This window comes from Ovis canadensis, chromosome 24, assembly GCF_042477335.2.
Source record: "Ovis canadensis isolate MfBH-ARS-UI-01 breed Bighorn chromosome 24, ARS-UI_OviCan_v2, whole genome shotgun sequence".
Lineage (NCBI taxonomy): Eukaryota > Metazoa > Chordata > Mammalia > Artiodactyla > Bovidae > Ovis > Ovis canadensis.
This window is the reverse complement of record NC_091268.1, coordinates 46,063,891-46,080,663: the sequence shown is the minus strand read 5'-3', so window position 1 is coordinate 46,080,663 and position 16,773 is coordinate 46,063,891. Positions and strand designations below refer to the sequence as shown.

At 42.3% G+C, this 16,773-nt stretch overlaps 1 protein-coding gene and 1 pseudogene across 2 annotated transcripts in view; both read left to right on the top strand.

Annotated features, from left to right (window-relative positions):
• Nucleotides 1–16,773, top strand: part of AUTS2 (activator of transcription and developmental regulator AUTS2) — a 1,204,224-nt gene that overhangs the window by 92,616 nt on the left and 1,094,835 nt on the right. The gene's annotated exons all lie outside the window — the stretch shown is intronic.
• LOC138429444 (small ribosomal subunit protein uS4-like) lies at nucleotides 9,843–10,481 on the top strand (annotated as a pseudogene).

Genomic DNA, 16,773 nt, shown 5'->3' with positions numbered 1-16,773 from the left:
GATTTTTTTCCTAGTGTCTTAGCTGTTGGCTTGACTTTTTTATTTTCCTTGGTAAAATATGTATGTCTGTGCTGTGAGTGGAGAGGATAGATTAATAAAAACCGCTGAACCAGTGTGGCATATGCAGTTAATTAACACTACCAGAAAAGCTGGCTCGCGGTTATGTGTAAATTTTTATTTCCAAACATCTAAAAATTGTTCAGAGTTGTCTTACTTATTCTGAGGGATAGGTTAGGAAGCTCTATGGGCAGAAACTTTCGGACAGCCTTTCTCAAACTTTACTTTGCATTAGTCTCCTGGAGGGCTTTTTAAGATGCAGATTGCTAGACCTCATCTGCAGTTTATGATCCAGCAGGTTGCAGTGGGCTCAAAATTTGCATTTCTAACAAGTTCTCAGGTGGTGCTGACACTTCTGGTACAGGGACCTGACCCTGAGAATCACTGCTTTAGAATGTCGATCTCACCCTCACTTTGCCAAGGGAAAGAGAATGAAATTGCAAGGGCTCCCTTTTCGTTCGGCAGAGGCATTGCCTCTTCTTAGCAAACACTAAAACAAGATTTATACACTGCATCCAAGGTGTCAAGCACCAAGTGCACTGGGAATAAATAAAATGGTCTCTGTGCTTGGGAAGCTCACCGTTTAGAGAGGGGATTAACTAACATAAGGGAACAGCGGTCAGAATCGAAGGAACCCACCTGCCAATGCTGGAGACTCAAGAGAGTCTGGGTTGATCCCTGGATCTGGAAGATCCCCTGGAGAAGGAAATGGCAACCCATTCCAGTATTCCTGCCAGGAAAAATCCTGTGGACAGAGGAGCCTGGTGGCCAACAGTCCATGGGGCCTCAAAGAGTCAGACATGACTGAGTGCGTGTGTACACCCTCCCAAACTGGTGGAGATGTCAGGGGCGGGTTCTTTAGATATGCTATGAGGACTGGCCTAAGCTTTCCTCAGACTAATCTCCGTGTTATATCTATGGGTGTAAGTGAAACAAAGCATCTTGTTAACTCTCAGAACAACATTTTCTCTTCTTTGAGTTCTCAGGCATCCCAAACTGTGTATCCAGAACCTTCAGAATTGGCACTGTCAGCTCTTTGTGGAAGAGTCCCTCCTCGTTCCTCTTTTTTTTTTTTGTTTACATTTTAAACTTACAATTTCTAACACTGTCCACTGTGGCAGGAGAATGTGTAACAAGACCAAGTTAAGTGGTTGTGGTTGAACTAATTTATGAGACAGCTTCAAAAATTCATGAGGTACCAGGGGAACTTTCTGTAGCTGGATCAGCATGCAGTGTTTCCCTTCACCTCTTCAAGCAGATCAGACGTTTTGTGATTGTGTAACAGTTTAAAGTGGAACCTTCTAGGGCATGGCCTTGCTCATTAAGAAGCTAAGACAGACTTGAGAAAGGGGAGGGAGAGTGAGGTGGTTCTTTCAGCTGCTTCTGTTTCCCTAACTTTGAACAGTGACTTTGGGTAAACTGGTAAAAACTGTTCGTCCAGTTATGCATAGAACTAGTGTCTAGGGCAAGCTTTTCTCCCTGGGTGATCTGCTATGGTGCTCTTAAGGGATATCTTGATCTGTTAGTAATGATCCCATAATTTTAAGCGCAGTGAAGGAAGGGGTGTGTGTGTGTGTGTGTCTGTGTCTGCATCTGCTGTGGTGCTCTTGTGTGTGTGTGTGTGTGTGTGTGTGTGTGTGTGTATGTGTCTCTGCGTCTCTGCTATGGTGCTCTTAAGGGATATCTTGATCTGGAAGAGGGGGGTGTGTGTGTGTGTAAGAAATGGAGTGACATAGTTATTAGTGTGTTTCCTGCAATCTCCCTGCGAAAAGCTTCTCTGGACAGGAACACAGGATGTGGCCGCAACCAGTGACAGGCTACAGTGCTTTCCCCATTTTATTGATTGTTCGTTTCTAGTCTCTGACCTTATTTGCTACCTATTGATCTAGTAGAAAAGCAAATAAATTTCCCTAGATTGCACTTAGGTGAGCTGGGCTTTGATGACTTGTCTCCCAAAGGGTGTTTTTAAAGAGTGCTTACCTACTGAGTGGCAGCCTCTATACCATCTAATGTACATATACATCTAATTTGCGCATTTGGGGACCCTTTTTTTGTTGGGTCACTGATGTCACAGGTTGGCCTTGTCATTTTGGCTCCTCTTCTGTGAGATTGCACACATGTTGTGGACTGCTGTGATGGCCTTGCAGTGCTCACCGTCTTGGAGTCAACACAGAGAGCATATGCGAGATGCCACTGGAGATGAGGTGTTGCTGAGTCAGTTCTGGTCAGCTTCTGCCAACATGTCAAATTTTCACATTAAGGAAAGCCAGAACCACTTTATTGTTAATAGATTTTATTTCATGGTCTCCATTTGTGCATTTGAACTCCAATTTGCTTCCGGATAAATTCTAAGTTTTTAATTACTAAAAATGCTTAATTCTCTACTATCTGTGCTTGGGGAGGGAGAGGTTAGGTATATATACAGTGGAAGCAGTCACAGACTTTATTTTCTTGGGCTCTAAAACCACTGCAGATGGTGATTGCAGCAAGGAAATTAAAGATGATTGCTCCTTGAAAGCTGTGACAAACCTAGAGTGAAAAAGGGTTAGTAGCTCAGTCATGTCCAACTTTTTGTGACCCCGTGGACTGTAGACCACCAGACTCCTCCGTCCATGGGATTTCCCAGGCAAGAATACTGCAGTGGGTTGCCATTTCCTACTCCAGGGGATCTTCCTGTCCTGGCAATCGAACCGGAGTCTCTTGTGTCTTCTGCATGGGCAGGCCGTCCCTTTCTAGAGGTTGTACCAATTTATATCCCACCTGTCTGAGACGAGGGATTTCCCCACAACCTTGTCAGCTGAGTGTGTTGTTGAACCTTGGAGTTTTTGCCAATCTGATAGGAGCAAATTAGTATCTCAAAGTGGTTTCAATTTGCATCTCTTGTTATGAATAACACTGAGACTCTTCTACTACTGTATTCAAGATCTAGTAGTACTTCATTTTCTGTGAATAGTTTGGTCATTTTCCTTGCTTACTTTTCTGTTGGGTTTCGTTTTTTCTAAGTTTTAAAATAAACTATTTTGGAAAAGTTGCAAAGATTACTGAGTTTCTTTCTTTCTTTCTTTCTTTATGCCATTATTAGCAGTGTTAGTTATGTTAGACGGTTTAAGGATGTATAGGTCTCCTGGAATTCTGGTGCTTGTCACAGGTATGTCAGCCAGAGAAGGATGCAAATCTAATTCATGAGTCTTAGCCGCTGGGGATTTTCCGTCTGGAGTGACAGATTTGGAAGATTCTGCTGAGCCTCTGACTAGCCTCCATTGTGGGACATATAATTCAGAGCCTATCTTTTATTCTTTTTCTTTTAGTAGTTTCAATTATTAACTAGAAAGGTTATTGAAGTGAAAACCTTGCCTGGAGTTGTGTTTCTTGAGATTTACTTCCAGTTATAAATGTGGTTTTCAAGCAACCGAATCTTTCATAGACTAGGTTTCAAGCATATTAAATATTTGGTTCTCCCCACCACCCCATCACATGCTAATGGAGAGAATGAGCAGCTGTAATTTTTTCTGGAACACAGTGCTGTCGTTTTGTCCTGTTAATTGGTTCTCAGAGTAAGGAGCTAAAATGTGGAAGCAAAGGTGCCTTTCCCAGATGGAGACATGCCTCGAGTCTTTGTGTCCCGGAAAAGTCTGCCGCACCTGAAAAATAAAAGCATTGGTTCCAAAAATAAGACCTCCTGGATTCAAATTCCTGCTTCTGCCTGTGCTAGCTGCATCTCCCCAGACACAGCTTTGTGCTTTGCTCATTTATAAAAAAAGGGAATAATGGTAGTACTTGCCTCATTGAGTGGTTGTGAGCATTAAGGTTCATAATACATGTGAAGTGCTTATTAGTACTGGCCTTGGATGCAGAAAGCTGCCAATAAATAATGGCTTAAAGTGGACAGTGATTTCAGAGCCTGTGGGGTAAAGTAGCAGTTCTTCCTGCTCTCTCCTTTACCCTGAGAGGAATTTAACCTAGCAACTGAAATGTCATTCAGCGGGTATTTAAGTACTTGCTGAATGCGCCAGACTCTAAACAAGATGATATGTGAGATGCTGCACAGAGTCCTCAGGGAGTTTGCAATCTGACAGGAACCTGAGTACAGACACCTCTAAACGCAAAGCTGACTGTCACCACCCTGGAGATACAGAGAACATGAAGTTACTCTGCTTTGACTGGCATGACTGGGATGTGTGTCTTCAAGGAGAGGGAACCATTTGGCTTGGAACCATTAGTAGGTGAAGTAGAGGTATGCGGGAACCTGGGCATTGATAATAACCTTCCTGTAGTCTTTTGCAGTTTGGGAAACTTTCTCTGTATTTCCTCTTAACTCAGTTAAACCTCATAGAATGGCTGAATTTACTGCTCAGGAAATGGAGGGTCACATAGGTTATGTGATTTGCTAAGGTCCGACAGCTCCTTGGTGATGTTGGGGTTTAACTAAAGGTCTCCTGACTCTGATTGTTCTGATGTTTTCCCCTCGTCTCTTAACTGAAAGGACTGGCACCATCATAGAGAGTGTCAGCAAAGGAGGCACTTGGAATAGTATATTCCTTGGGTTTAGGTCAGACTCTTCTAGAGCATCAGGACTGGAAGGAAGCCTGAGAGCAGCCAGCCTCTTCACGCGACTGATGCAGACGGCAGTGTGCTTGTGAGGGACTTGGGGGCCCATAAGGCACTGGCAGTCCGCTTTATGCTTTATGGAGAGGGCAGAGAGTTCCCCATGGCTGTTTCTGGGTGGTCTTTGGGGGCTGATTAATTTCTGGCATGGGGAGAGTTCGCTATGGGAAAAGTAGGTAAATTTAGAGAGGGGAGGACCTGTAACTTGAGAGGCAGGCAGTTTCCCTGAGATGTTTTCCTGAGCAGTGTTAAAAAAAAAAAGGGCTATAGTTCAGTATACAGATATGGTTCCAGTTGTGCAAGGACAAGGAGCAAGAGGCAAAGGCAGAGAGAAAAGGAAGGGAAGTGAGTGAATGATTTGAAAAAAAAAAAAAAAAAAAAAGTCAGTGAGAGGTATTTGTGAGAGACATATCCTCAGTGTCTGTGGGCAAGCATCTGAAATCCTGGGGACTTGGTACGTGGGAGAATGTCTTTAGCGGTTCTCTGACCTGAAGTGCTCGGGGCTGCCTTGGGTGTGTGTAAACACTTGTCGTGGTGTAGGGGAGAGGGGCACAGTGGCAACTACATGTTGTTTATCAGGATTGCATTTGGGGCAACTCCTACTTTGGGTGGGAGAAGGAAATGGCAGCCCACTCCAGTATTCTTGTCTGGCAAATCCCCATGGACAGAGGAGCCTGTTGGGCTATGATCCATGGGGTCGCAAAGAGTCAGACACAAATGAAGGGATTTAGCACTACTTTGGATCGGGGGTTATTCTAGACAGAGCTGTGTGGATCTGCAACATCAGCATCCCCAGAAATGTTGTCAGAAATGAAGATTTGGGGACCCCCTAACCCAGACCTACAAAATCAGAATCTCCAGGGTATAGGGTGCAAAAGTCTGTATTTTAGGGACTTCTCTGGCAGTCTTGTGTTTAAGACTTTATGCTCTCAATGTAGGGGTCACAAGTTTGATCCATGGTTGGGGAACAAACATCCTGCATGCTGCACAGGGCGACCTGAAAAAAAAAAAAAAAGAGCAAAAGTACATATTTTAACAAGATCCCCAGGTCATTTGTCTGTGTGTTACATTTTGGGAAGCATTGCTCTCCTTCAGAGGCCTTCCAGGGTCTTCCTTAGGGTTCTCTACTGCTGTGATTAACATGTCATTCACTAAACATCTATTGAATTTTTGTTATGTAGGCACAACACAAAGTGAACTCCAGTGTGCACTCTCCAGGAGCAGATGAAGAGACAGGATTGTTTACAGATTAAGAGAGAAAGTGTTTAAAGGTCTGTAAAGGAGGCACAAGAATGCCTATGGCCTTGTGGAGGGTGGACATGTTTCTATAGGCATGTGCAGGATGAGTGGTGTGCAAAGGGGGCAAGCGTTGCCTTGGAATGGGACTCCTGGGAAATTCTAATCTGTGGTCTGATGCTTGTTTGCAAGCCTGATGGGTGGCTTGACTGTGGCCCGCATATGGCCATATAAGCATATGGACAGAGACCTGTCTGAAACCTGTTTAGCCCGCCCAATCACTTGTCTGGGTGTGCTCTGTTGACTTGATAAATGCTTTTAAAATTGGTGGTGTTATGCAGGTAACTCATGGGAGGACATTCCCGGCATCTGCTTTTGGATCTCCTCTCCCCTGCACTGCCTCTTGTCAAAAGCCTGCATATCCACCACTCTGGAAAGGGAAAAATTGATTTGTCACTGAATTTCCATGCCTCAGCCTGGGAGAAACGTAAATGTTGTACTGGCCTTTAGTACTTTGCCTTCAAGCCAAGATTTAGAGCTGATCATTATACTTTTAGAGCAGGTTAGGTATGAAAATAGCAAAAGGTAGAGGAGTCAGAGGAAGCTGTTTGCCCTCATCTGCTGGTTTGGGCAGGGTGGAAGTACGAGTATTAATACAGTCCACTTAAACAATAAAATAACTCCCAGGGAAGAGGAACTATAAACTTCAGTAAATATCAGAGCTGTGAAATGCTAAAAGTGAAAGCTCTCTGCAGCTATTTGGCTCTTTAAAGAGGATGTTTATTGGTCCTGAGTGCTTGTCTGTTTGGTTTTGCTTTGCCATCCCCCTCTTTTCCCCTAGTTTGGGTATATGTAAATTCATTAGAATCTACCTAGTTAATTAAGTAGGACAGTGTTTCTAGATTGTAAAATAGTAACCTCTATAGCTAATGTAATAGAATCCTTTATTAATTCATTTTCTTTTTGAAATAGGTTTCATCTGGGGAGGTCACTGTGTCTGGGCTGTTTCACTTCTAAACTGTACCTTGACTCTGTCATTCTGTCCACCTTCTCCCTGACCCAGCACCTTGTACTGGCTTATCACCCTGGCTTCATTTCCTCTTAGTTGTCTCGCTGTGCTATCACCACCGGAGATTTCTTTCAGAAGTACTCAGCCATGTGCATCGCACCTAGAGTCTAAAAAACCCACAGACAAAACCTTTCTTATGTCCACAGGACCTGCTGTTTTCCAAACTTCTTAGTATGCCATATGAGCTTCCTTATAGTCTGGCTCCAAAATACTGTCCTAGCCTCCTTTGTAGAGGACAGATGAAAGCGGACTCTGCTGGAGGGCTGGGAAAGTGTCTAGTCTGTTACTTGATGAAAAGGGAAACTGATAATCCTGCAGTTTTTTTCTTTTTCCTTTTCTCACCTGGAATGGTGACTGTTCTTTCCATATCTTTCAGCCTTTCCACCTAGAAGTAGCTCAGGGACTTGGTGAGCACACTGAGGGCAGGTCCAGGACAGGTTAGCCGTGTACCCTCTGCCACAGATGACGTGCCTTGTCCAGAACCAGCAGATGTTTACAAAATATCTGTCAAATTGAATTACTGAATTTGCTTGGCTCAGATACTTTGTTTTTCCCCAGATCTTTTGTGTGGATTTTTTTTCTTGCTAGTTCTCAATTGTGGCTTATGTCTTTTCTTCCCATTCTCTTTGTAATTATCAAGTAATTTATTAAATGGAGACAAGTGTAACTAGACATTAAATAATTGCAGGTGTGCAGCTGAATTGAGCTGCTGTCCTTTAACTAGGAACTCACAGCTGTTTGTGTTGTCCTCTGTGATGGGATTTCACTTCACCTCGTTTGATTATATGATGTCATGTGTATTCTAGGATGAAAAAATGTTGATGCTTCTGCTCTAAGCACTTATACAAAGGCTGGTATGTTCCCAAGAAATCACCATACAGATATTGGCAGGCCAGTTCTAGAGCCCTTGCAACCTCTGATACTTCTCCTCTCCTGGAATTTTTTCACTTTCGTTACTTTGTTCTTGATAGGGAACGCATCAATTGTTCCTGAGGCTCAAATATGACCATTTACCATATTTTAAAAGTATTTCTTTTGCTTCATAACAATAATTGTTGAAGCAAGATTTGTTTGTTTTTTTCCTAAGAGATCAGTAGTGTGTCCACAAGTTGGCTCCTTCTGTGTTTTAATTATCAGACCTTATCTGCCTGCTTTATACATACATTTGTTCCATCAGAAAGAGTTGGAGCTTAATATAAATGTGAATTTTAGTCCTGGGTTATGTTGCGCCACCAGTTTGCTTTCTTTAATGGTTTCATATAACAGTTGCTAGAGGTAGACACTGATTTTAGAGTACTTAGCCCTCGTGGACAGAGGAGCCTGGTAGGCTGCAGTCCATGGGGTTGCTAAGAGTCGGACACGACTGAGCGACTTGACTTTGACTTTTCACTTTCATGCATTGAAGAAGGAAATGGCAACCCACTCCAGTGTTCTTGCCTGGAGAATCCCAGGGACGGCGGAGCCTGGTGGGGTGCCGTCTATGGGGTCGCACAGAGTCGGACATGACTGAAGCGACTTAGCAGCAGCAGCAGCAGCTCGATGCAGAATTTAGTATAAGCTGTTAATAAAGGATTGTTTGGTTGTACTGTGCGGTAAACCCACTGGTTACAATAACCAGTATAGATGGATCTGCTCTTAAGGACATAAATGTCATGCTGTCCCTTACTAGTTGTGTGTTCTTAGGCATGCCACTTCATTGTCTCAGTCTTTACTTTCTTCTTTGAGGTAGTTGTGAAAATTAAATTTATATTTGATATTTGTGTGCCCTCAGTATCGGCATGCAGTATTCGCATGCCCAGAGTGCTAGGCACTGTTCTGGTTGTTTGATACATTTGTGACAAAAAGCAGACCAAATCCCTACCTTGGTGGGGTTAACATCTGACTTTAGTTTTCTCAGTCAACTTGATAGAATCCACCTGGTGGGAGAGCATGATCGCTGAAGAAAGCACCTGCTAATGTGGGAGATGGCAGAGATGCAGGTTCGATCCCTGGGTTGGAAAGATCCTCTGGAGGAGGAAATGGCAACCCACTCCAGTATTCTTGCCTGGAGAATCCAGTGGACAGAGGAGCCTGGCGGGCTACTCTCCCCAGGGTCATAATGAGTCAGACAAGACTGAAGTGACTTAGTATGCACATGAAAAAATTAATAACCCTGTTTCTGTACAGTTTAGTGCTTGTCTGCCTTGTAGAGTAGGTGTGAGAGAGAGCCCTTTCCCGTACCATGGCAGTGCATATTTATGGTCTTGACTTAACAAAAAATTGACTAGAGGCTCTGCATCTAGTATTTCGGATTGCTGGTCTTGGGATACTGACTGTAGGGCCTCCTCCTCTAGCTTTTTGCTTTTTAGGTTGTTTCTAAGATTCCTGAAGAGGACTCGGAGAATGAGCTCTGAGTGACACGTTTGATCCTTTGAATCTTCTTTGTAAAAGCTGCATTTGTTCAAGTAAAGTCTGAATGGCTCAGAAAGGATGCTGTGATGTTTAGCTTACCTAGTCCTGTCTTATATCACTCGTTTGCTAATATCTGCAGAAACACAAGCAGCAGGAATATCTCAAGGCATCTGATTGATCAGTTCTCCTATAATCATTTTCATGAGCAACTGAAAGAAAAACCTTTTGGAAAAAAATCTTTCTTTTTGTGTCTTTTTCTGTACACAGAAAGCACTGGGATTCTGGAGTTCAGACATAGGAGGGTATTAGTGACCAAATATTACTTCTTTGAGGGCAGGGGTGCTGGTTGTCAGCAAATCTAGAACTATCTCTTGAAAGGAATGGGCAGTCGTTCCTGCAGGACACAGAGGTGTTAGTCACCCATCTCACATTCTGCTGAAGCCTGGGTTCATGGTAGTTGGGAGTATTTAAACCAGGGTTAAGCTCTTTCTTGGTTTCCAGAGCGTTCGCTCAGGCACAGACGGGCAAACAGAGCCAGCATGCCGGTCGCCCGGAGCTGGGTTTGTCGCAAAACGTATGTGACCCCGTGGAGACCCTTCGAGAAGTCCCGCCTCGACCAAGAGCTGAAGCTGATCGGCGAGTACGGCCTCCGGAACAAACGTGAGGTCTGGAGGGTCAAATTCACCCTCGCCAAGATCCGAAAGGCTGCCCGGGAGCTGCTGACGCTGGATGAGAAAGACCCGCGGCGTCTGTTCGAAGGTAATGCCCTGTTGGGGCGGCTCGTCCGTATCGGGGTGCTGGACGAGGGCAAGATAAAGCTGGATTATATCCTGGGCCTGAAGATTGAGGATTTCTTGGAGAGACGTCTGCAGACCCAGGTCTTCAAGCTGGGCCTGGCCAAGTCCATCCACCATGCCCGCGTGCTCATCCGCCAGCGTCACATCAGGGTCCGCAAGCAGGTGGTGAACATTCCGTCCTTCATCGTGCGCCTGGACTCCCAGGAGCACATCGACTTCTCCTTGCGCTCCCTGTGCTGCGGGGGCCGCCCAGGCCGCGTGAAGAGGAAGAACGCCAAGAAGGGCCAGGGCGGGCCGGAGCCGGTGATGAGGAGGAGGAGGACTGAGCCCGGGCAGTGCCCAGGGCCGGCGCAGCGGCCCGTGTGCCTCAGATAATAAAGCAGGATATCCACACTGTGGGAAAAAAAACAAAAACAAAAAACAAAAAAACCAGGGTTAACATATAGCCTGTGGTATTGTGAGAGATACACGGGGTCAAGGTAGGACCTGGTCATGTGGTAGCTGTTTGCACTATTTATTTCCTGTATTTTCTTTTAGGGAGGGGAATAAGTAGTATGTGGTAATGAAGAAAGGCAAGCTTTGTGGCTTTCTTAAAAATTGAGTTTTGATTTAGGATATTTTATGTTGTGGATGTTTTATGAAGGACATGAAATTTGGTTGTTTATTTGGAACCTTTTTGAGAAAACTGGATCTCTGACACATAAGCAGTCATACACTGAATCCCCTCCATTTATTGCTGCAAGGACATTTTTGTCAAAACTGTGGGAGGGGTGTTGCATGCTTGTTTATCAGAGCCGCCAAAAATTGCTCAGACGCCCTCTTGACTCAGCTGAAGTTGTCCCTGCCTGGTTGGGTGCTTGCATACTAAGTACATGCTTCCTTGCTGAGGGCTGCGAACATGTCACAAAAGCCTGTTTGCTGTGGAGATTGTTGCAGTGGGTGGACTTAGTGAGATTGCACAAGGTCAACGAGTGCCCAGTTTAGACTACCTTGGAAGAATTGGCTTGAGGGCAGAGAAGTTTGGAAAGCTCCTTTCTTCCTTTTTGGTTGCGTTGACCCCTGTAAAACCAGACTGAGGCTCTTTCGTTCTTTTTCCGGAAAAAGGGTAGCATAGCTCATCTGGACTTGAACTAGATCGTATTAATCACAGGAAGAGGCTTTGTGTGGGTGCCATGTATACATCGTTGAGCTATCCAGGTGGAGTGAAATTTGGCAACAGGAATGAGCCCCAGCAGGAGGTAACAGTGGGTTGAGGAGGTCTGCAGTACTAGCAGAAAATTTCACTTCATAGTATCTTTACTGTAACTTCTCTCTCTCAGTGTTGAGTAATGCCCATCTGGCCATTTGGAGAGTTTGGACAAGTTTTCACCCATGAGAGTGCTCTCCTTAAAGATGGTGAATCAGAGTCATTCATGGCTCTTTAAAAATAAGCACTTTTCTGAAACCATCCATCTACTGTTCAGCAGTCCAGATATTGAGGTACTTTTGTTCTGAATTTGTTGGAAGCACACACTGACTCAGGGTGGAAAGGGCAAAACCAAAGATTTTTCCTTCTATTGAATCTTTTCACCGTGAGGATGATTTTTGTCCTTTAAATAAAATAAACCAGAACTCTGAATTTTATTAAGTGAGAAGTGTGGGGGAGTTAGTAATGAGGCAGAAATGAATCCTTGTTTCTTAGAAAACTCTCCTGATTCTTGTTGAGCTGTGTCCATTGATCAAATTTAAGTCATTGCTTCAGTAGCATGACATAAAACATCTTCCTCCTTTTTGAAAGTTTCTTTTCTTTAAAAATTTCTAAAAAGTATGCCATTATCTTCCCAAGTCACCTAAATAAACCAACTCAAGTATGAAGGGATCTGACATTACTTAAACAAAGCAAATGATTCTGATATTTTCTACTTGGGAGACTTTTTCTTCTTGAAAGCCAGCCCTCTAAATAGTGGGAAGAGCCAAAGCAAAATCAAATTAAACAATTCCCCTAATTCCCATAAGTAATTTCTAAATTATCCTTTTATATACCTTAGTTGGGTGCAGCTTGCAAGTGAATATCACTGTGAGAGCTACAATTTGTCAGGGTTTAGATCTTAATTAGCTTATGAGATTGCATCCGTTTGAAGCTGTATACCACAGGTTGTTGGCTAGTTTTCCAAAAGCAATTTAAATGCCCACTGTTACAATTAAGCTTGTTACTGGTTGTATGTTCTAGTTGTAAACTGTATTTGGCAATTGAAGAAACTGAGATTGAGGCTTTGGCCTGGACTCCTTGGGATGCAGTGGACAGACTTCCACCTTAGTATCCTTTTAGGAGAGTCTCTGGTGTGGGTATGATACCTAGATAGTGGGTCATATCTTAGGTCCTTAAGTTTTTACTGTTACTCCACAAGTTAAGAGCATCCTTAAGCTTTTACAAAAAAGCTTAAGTTAGAGAATGTGCGTTCCTGATTGTGTTGTGTCTCTATATACAGGAGACAGAAATCTAAATTTCCAAATTACAGTATTTTAGCTGAGAAGTCCTTTTAAAGAAGCATGTCTTATCTTTAAGAAGGCAGCTTGACTCTGACAGTGAACAACTTAATCTGTTAAACTAACACTCTATTGCTCTGGCCAAATTTCTTGTCTGTTTGTTGAAAGAGGAGTTTGAGGGAAATGTTCCAGGTACAAGATGTGGTTAATACCTGTTTCTGAAGCACACAGCATGCCGAAGTTGGTGAACGGCATTTCCACCATCTCACAGTGAGATTAGTCTGAGCTCGCCCTTGGGAGAGGCTGTGATTGTCAGGGCTGACCTTGATGGCAGATACAGTTCTTAGTGGTTTTCTTTGCATGTTGCTTGCCTTTTATCCTTTCTTTTCTTTTATTGACTGTTTTGGACTGTTCTTTGCTTCTCAGCACCAGAATGGCATAGTGACTGAGACCATGGGACAAAAGCGTCATTTAGTGTACACGTAGAAATCAATATTTTAAAAATGAGGTTGAGCTTTTCTTGTGTATTTTGTTTTGAAATCCATTTAATACACATAGAGAAAAATGGACCTCCCAGTGGCTCAGCGGTAAAGAATCTGCCTGCAGTGCAGAATTGCAAGAGTAGCAGGTTCGAACCCTGGGTTGGGAAGATCCCCTGGAGGAGGGCATGGCAATACTGACAATACTCCAGTATTCTTGCCTGGAGAATCCCATGGACAGAGGAGCCTGGCGAGCTGTAGTCCACGGAGTCGCAAAGAGTTGAACACAACTGAAGTGCACTACCTGTATCTGTAGTTTGTGTGGTTCCATCTCTTTGCCTTGCCTGTTTGTGCCCTTCACACACACCCCCAGCACCCCTCCCATGCAGTTTTTAACATGAAAATGATAGTTTAAGAATGAGCTTAGCATTTAGAACTGGGCAGGAGGAATGCTTCACAGAATGTTAGAATCAGAGAAAAAGAAAAGGGCAAGTGTTCTGTAATTACTGTTTGGTTTTGAGGAATAGTGGAAGGATTGATCCTATTTTAAATGTACTTCTTTCCAGTGTTTAAAAAGAATCCTCTCTTAAATATACTTCTTTCTAGAGTTCCTTTAAGGTCTTCATTGATAATTTAAATTACTTTGTTTATTGTGCAGAAAAATTAGAATTACTAGAAATACATTTTTTTTCCCCTTGGGAAAAATACATTTATGGTTTTTGGGACATTAAGTCTGTACTAGTATAAAATAAACTTGAGTCTTGTGAGTCTAAGGACATTTGCTTTAATCCATTTATACTAGCACTTCCTGTGCTGCTTTTGTAGTTTTACCCTAACTTCTAGCCTTGTAAAAACAGAGGGAAAAACACCCAGATTATTAGTTTGGTTTCTATCTTTGAGTTCTACACTGTTTCCCGTGTACAGAACAAAATAAAACCTGTGTTTGCTGACATCCTTCAAGAGATGATTATTGGTTCTGAGGAAATGACTGTCTCTAAAGCATATATTGGTATGCATCATGAAATAATACACACAAAGTGAGTTGTGATAATAAGATGAGATTGACTTTTAAAAATAAACGGTAGAACTTCTGAGCAGTCTCCCTTACAGATCTAATCAGTCAGGCTTCACCTGTACTTCAGTTTTCTGCATAAAATCATATTTAGCTTCCCAGTTCAGGATAATGCCTGTCCTTTGTGTGTCCATAGTATTCCACATCTCCATCTTCATGGTACTTCCACAGTTATTTGTCTGATTCCTCCACTTAAGTATAAACTATTAGACCATGAGCAGATATTATGCTTCTTACTTCTCATTTTACTTTTCCCTTTTGAATTCTTGAAAAAACATTGAGATGTAATTGATAATACAATAAATTTCACATATAAGTATATTACAGTTTTGACCTAGTGCCATGCATGAAGCAAGAGACTTCATTACTGATATCCGCAAAAATGATCAAGAGCGGCAATTAGAATTTGGAGCAGTGTACACCGCCACGATAACTGAAATCAGAGACGTTGGAGTAATGGTTAAACTCCATCCAAATATGACTGCAGTACTGCTTCACAACACACAGCTTGATCAATGAAAGATTAAACATCCCAGTGCTTTAGGATTAGAAGTTGGCCAAGAAATTCAGGTGAAATACTTTGGACATGATCGAACTGATGGAAGAATGAGGCTTTCTCCTAAAGTGCTCCGGTCTCCAGCTACAACTGTTGTCAAAACTTTAAATGACAGTATTAGTATTATAATGGGAGAATCTGTTTCACAGTCGTCATATAATTCTTACCGGTGATTTTTTTTAATTTTAAGAATTCTAGAGTGATATTCTATATTCTGTAGGGCAAAATTTCAGTAGCATCTTCCAATGTGTAGATTTATATATTCTAATATAATAAATATATTCTAATGATTTGTATGAAAATACTCACTTTACATGTTCCAGTTTTAAAATTCCAAGTTACCTGTATTATTATTTACATTATAAATCAATACATATTTATTATTAAAAGTAAATCATTTATACATATAAGACTCCCAACTGCTAATAATTTGGAAAAATAAACCTAGTTCTTAACCTCTAAAGACCAATGGAGAAGGAAATGGCAACCCCCTCCAGTATTCTTGCCTAGAGAATCCTGTAGACAGAGGAGCCTGGTGGGCTGCTGTCCATGGGGTTGCATAGAGTCGGACACAACTTAAGTGACTTAGCATGTATGCATACAGCCATTTCATGCTTAGGGAAATGAGCATATTTACCAACCCCCAAAGCTTTCCTATGCTGCCTTCATAATTCTTTTCTGCTTCTCCTCTCCATTCCCTGTCCTGAGGCAGCCACTGATCTTTCTATCACTATAGATTAATTGGCATTTCCAATAATTTTACATAAATGGAATCTCACACAGTGTGTATTCTTTTCTTTAGTTTTTTTGTTTGTTTGTTTGTTTTTGTTTTGTTACTCAATATAATCATTTTGGGCTTCCCAGGTGGCATGCTAGTGGTAAAGAATCTGCCTGCCAATGCAGCAGACACAAGAGTTGTGGTTTCAATCCCTAGGTCAGGAAGATTCTCTGGAAGAGGGCATGGCAACCCAGTCAAGCATTATTGCCTGGAGAATCCCATGGACAGAGGAGCCTGGCGGGCTGCGGTCCATAGAGTCGCAAAGAGTTGGACATGACTGAAGTGACTTAGCGCAATAATTATTTTGTGATTTATTTACATAGTTCAGTTGCTCAGTCGTGTCCGACTCTTTGCGACCCCATGAATCGCAGCACGCCAGGCCTCCCTCTTCATCACCATCTTCCGGAGATCACTCAGACTCACATCCATCGAGCCCGTGATGCCATCCAGCCATCTCATCCTGTCGTCCCCTTCTCCTCCTGCCCCCAATCCCTCCCAGCATCAGAGTCTTTTCCAATGAGTCAACTCTTCACATGAGGTAGTGGGTATCAATAACTCCCTTTTTATTGCTGAAAACCATTTCATTGTTTGGATGTACCAAAGTTTGTGTATCCATTTATCTCTTTGGGGGCATTTGGGTTGTTTCTAGTTTTCTGCTGTTAAAAGGAAGCTGCTGTGAATATCAGCTTACCAATCTTTGTATGAGTGTATGGTCTCATTTCTTTTAGGTAAATACTTAGGAATGGAATGCCTCGGCCATATGGCACGTATATGTTTAAATTTTTTAGGAGCTGCCAGTTTTCTAAAATGTTTGTACCATATTACATTCTCATCAGGATTATGTGAGTTCCAGTTCCTCTATATTCTTGCAACACTTGATATGGCCAATATATTAAAATTTTTAACCATTTTAAGAGGCATGTAGCAGAATCTCATTGTGGTTTGTGTTTCCTTAATAACTAGCTGTGTGGACCATCTTTTCATGTGCTTGCCATTCATGTATATTCTTTTGTGAAGCGTGTGTTCAAATCTTTAGTTCACTTCTTGAAAACTGGATTGTTTTCTTTTTATTGACTTTAAGAGTTCTTTATGTATTCAGAATTCAAGTATTTTGTAGATATATGATTTTTAAATATGTTCTTCCAGTCTGTGGTTTGCCTGTTCATTCACATTAACAATGTCTGTCTTTAGAACAGAATTTAAAATTTTGGCAAAGTGCAATTATCAGTTTGTTCTTTTGTAGATTATATTTCTCCTGTCATTGCTA